The sequence below is a fragment of the Oryctolagus cuniculus genome, chromosome 16 (genome assembly GCF_964237555.1).
Source record: "Oryctolagus cuniculus chromosome 16, mOryCun1.1, whole genome shotgun sequence".
NCBI lineage: Eukaryota > Metazoa > Chordata > Mammalia > Lagomorpha > Leporidae > Oryctolagus > Oryctolagus cuniculus.
Window position 1 is genome coordinate 14,629,734 of NC_091447.1, and position 4,464 is coordinate 14,634,197.

A 4,464-nucleotide genomic window follows, 5' to 3' on the forward strand; every position below is an offset into this window, starting at 1 on the left:
AGTGGTGGTTACCAGCCTGGCAGAGGTGTGGTGAGGGAGAGGGAACGTGAAGTTGCCATTCAATGGGCATAAACTTTCAGTTTTGCAAGGCGTGAAAGGTCTAGAGACTTGTTTTCACAATGACGTGAATGCATTTGACACTACTGAATTGTACCATTTAACACAGGTAAGATGGTAAATTTTATGTTAGGTGTTTTTTACTGTGATTCAAAAAGGAAAAAGGGTGGTGTGATGGCAGAAGGCTTGGTGGAGACAGCTCTCAGCCCACGTCCTGAGTGGCACTGTCCCCATCTGCCTGGATGGCCCTCTACATCTGATGTGTAATGGTCCTGGGATCTCCCTTCACCACTTCCCAGGAGACTCCCTTCCCTCTCCACAGACACGTGTCTTCTCTTCCCTGCTTCTCACTTGGCTTCTCCACTCATCTCTTCCTGAAAAGGGAGTCTTCAAAAATCTTTTTTAGGGGCAGTGTTGTGGTGTAGCAGTTAAAGCTGCTGCCTGTGATGCCAGCATCACATATGGGCAACGGTTCAAGTCCCGGCTGCTCCACTTCCAATCCAGCTCTCTGCTAATGCACCTGAGAGAACAGCAGAAGATGGCCCAAATGCCTGGGCCCCTGAACCCAGGTGGGAGACCTGGGAGAAGCTCCTTGCTCCTGGCTCCTGGCTTTGGCCTGGTCCAGCCCTGGCCATGGCAGCCATTTGGGGAGTAAGCCAGCATATGGTAGATATCTTTCTCTGTCTCTCTCTATCTCTACCCCCTTCTCTCTGCCTTTAAATAAATAAATAAATATTTTTAAAAAATATTTTCTAGATTTGCCTGCATGATTGTCTTTTTTTTTTTTTTTTAACCTTCTCACTTGGATTGTCATAGAAATAAATGCCCCATATTTTTAAAAGTATTGTCTATTGTCTTGTGGCTTCTAGTGCTGCTGTCAGGACATTGCTGATTCTTTATGTGTGACCTGTTTTTTTCTCTCTGAGAGCTAGAAGAATCTTCCTTATTCCCTATGTTACAAAATTCCCCAAACAGGCTGGAGTCTTATTTTCTCATTCATTGCACAGGACAGTCTTTGGGCCCCCTTAGTACAAAGTCTCTGTCCTTCAGCTCTGAGAAATGTTCTCTCTGCCACGTTCTCCGTTCTCCTGTTCAGACACTTTTAATGTTGGGGCAGCGGCCCCTCTGGACTCCTCCTCTGATTGCCTTCTGTCCTCCTGCGTTCACCTCTTCTTTTGTTTTACCTTCTGAGAATTTCTTCATTCACCTTTTATTTTGAATTTTCCACTTTCTAACGTTCAGGGTTTTTTTGTTTGTTTGTCTCCAAACTTGATGTTTTGTAGCACCCCGTTCTTGTCTCGTGGAAGAGATGCTTGCCCTGAAGGGTGTGAATGTCAGGATTCTGTCTACCTGTGTTTCCTCCAGCTTAGTTTTCTGTGTATTCTGGACTTTCCTGTGTGGGACGATGTCCTCACGCAGCTGCTTGGCTGCTCCTGTTGAAAGGGGAGAGTTGATGGGAAGCTTCCACCCGAGGATGGGGCTCACTACTTCAGCCTTTGCTGTAGCAGGAACAACACTCTATGGAGGGCGTATCTTCATGGGAGCATCTGTTGCACTGTTCGGATTTCCCAGCCTGACTGCTGGGCTCAGGGAGCTAAGTAGGGAAACCGTCCAGGGTGCACCTGCTCATGAGTCCTCCCGCTCTCAGTGTAGAGTCAGTGTCTTCACCTGTGCTCACATTCCCTGTGTGGGAGCCTTGTTCCTCCATCTCTCACAGTTCCAGCCTGAGTTGGAGCAGGTGGATCTCAGTTTCCCCATGTCCAGCTGGGGGTTCAGCTTTTTTTGTGTCTTCTAATATCCGTTGCTACTCATTCATCTGCCTTTCTGCTCCCAAAATTGTAAGTACTTTTGCTTCTTCTCCTATTTGCCCCACCCTTACAAATGCTTTAAAAAACAACAACAACAACAACTTTCTGTAGCTTTCCTGAAATTTTTGGAACACAACAAAGTTGGGTGTTCAAGTTACCACATTAATTCAGAAATCCCATGTAAATCTATTTTTTAAAAAGAAAAAAATTTGAATACAGAATAAAATGTACCTCCATTTATGTGAAAAAAAGATGGGCTCATTTATAGACTAAGGATTAAAAAGTTTTTTTTTTAACTTCTTACTTTACACCCTTCTATACTGCCTGGTTTCTTTTCCAAAAGCCGTAAAGACCTAGTTATGAAAATAAAATCATGTGGCTGGCGCCATGGCACAGATTAAGCCACTGCCTGCAGCTCCAGTGTCTCAGTTGGAGCACCAGTTTGAGACCCAGCTGCTCTACTTCTAATCTAGCTCCCTGCTAATGCACCTGGGAGAAGCAGCAAAAGATGGCCCAAGTGCTTGGGCCCCTGCCACCCAACACTGGAGACCCAGAAGAAGGTCCTGGCTCCTGGCTTCAGCCTGGCCTAGTACAAGCCATTGTGGCCATTTGGGGAGTGAACCCTTGAATGGAAGATCTCTCTGTCTCTCCCTATCTATAATTCTGCCTTTCAAATAAATGAATAAATCTATTTTTAAAAAAAGAAAACATATTTAAGAAAGAGAGCGTGCACAAGCCAAAACAAACACCCCTAGAGACCTTCCCCTGCTGTAACCTCTTAAGGACATGGTGGGAGTTGGGGGGAGGGAGGTGGCTTACACCAGCCACACAGGGGAAATAAATGCACCCAAGCCACATGATTGGCTCCAGGAGCCACGAAAATACTCCCTCCACTTAGGCCATTCGGCCCCTTGCACGCAAAACCAGCAGAAATCTTAACTCTTAGTGCAGGCTGTGTCTCCTGGGCTCCTGCTGAACCTCTGAGCAGCCTTGCTCCTGCATCTACCACATCCTCCCCTGCGCCCCGCCTCACCCCTCCTCTTTCCCTCTAGCTCAGACACACCGCAGCCAGGATGTCCCAGTTCACTGAACCCTTGAACATGTCTGTCTGGGTGACTCACGTGCCTTTTAACCAAAGCTACTCCCAGTCTGGTCCCTGTGGAGCCGCCTTTCTTTTAACAAACATCTAATTGTGGCAGACACCACCATGATGAATCCAAAGCGGCGAGGCTCAGTTTCTAACTCCACCAGTGACTGGCAGATTTCTCAGCCTGAATGGGCCTCAGCTTCCTCATTTACAAAACAGGGATGATAATGACGGCAGCTTTCCAGGCTGCTGGCAGGACGAGTACACAGATCCTTGTAAATGCCTGCCGAGCACCTGCGCAGTACCACAGACGGTTCTGGGTTGAACAGAAACAGATGTCATCAACATACACAGTGCTGCCCTCAGGGAGCCCAAGGCCCAGGAGCAAGACACAAAGTGATTTTCTAAAACAAACAACTCAACAGCAGGAGAAGGCAGATACATAACTACGCATTGTGATACAGGTGGAAGTGTAGTGAAGGTTACAGCAGGGGAGATGCTTGTCAGCCAGTTCTCACGACGCGGGCAAGAATTCAGGGTTTCTCAACAAAAGGTACCCTGGAAAGTTCCCACTTGGCCAACATTGGGAGTGCTTTATTGATTCTTCTATTAGGATTGCATTTTAAAAGAAATGTTCCCTTTTGTTTAAAACATTTTGTGTGCCAGCAATCAAGTTTCTCCAAACCTGCCATTCCATCTCATAATCTGAAAATGTCCCTTCTTCAAGGAAAGTGTTTATTTTTATTTATTTGAAAACCAGAAAGAGAGAGAGAGATTTCCATCCATTGGTTCACTTCCCAAATACCCACAACAGTCAGGGCTGGGCCAGGCCAAAGTCAGAAACCTGGAGTTCAGTTTGAGTCTACTACTGGGTGCCAGGGACCCAAGTACCTGGGCCATCATCTGCTGATTCCTGGAGTATGCCGTAGCAGGAAATAGAATCAGAGGTGGAGCCATGACTGAACTCAGGGACTCTGATATAGAATGTGCATACCCCAAGTAGCAGCTTAATCACTGTACCAAATGCCCATCCTCCCTTTTATAAAGGTATGACAGGCCATTGGATTATTTTAATCAATAGGTAGACAGATTCCAATGTACCCAAGCTTTGGAGAAAAAGAGAACTGTGCAAGTCTTTGCTCCCACACACTGAAGCACAAGTGCCCATTTGGTCTCTACAGTAATGAAAGAATGACTGGCATTTACTGAGTACTAAGGGCATAGGCATTACATGTCTTACCTTGGATAGTCCCTAGTTTCACAATGCCAACTTTCTGGTTCTTGGGGACACTCCCAGCTGCCCCAGGGAAGATCTCAGAGCCTTTCCCGCTCCATCTATGCCTCAGGCCAGTTGTTTATTTGGCCTGCTCAACACATACCTGGGAAGTACCCTCTGCACCTGGGAACCCAACCATCTACCAATCTTAAGTATATCTGGGCATAGGATACCACTTGGAGCAACTTCCAGTTATGATTTATAATAGTATGAAATTTATGAGCTGATCAATTCAC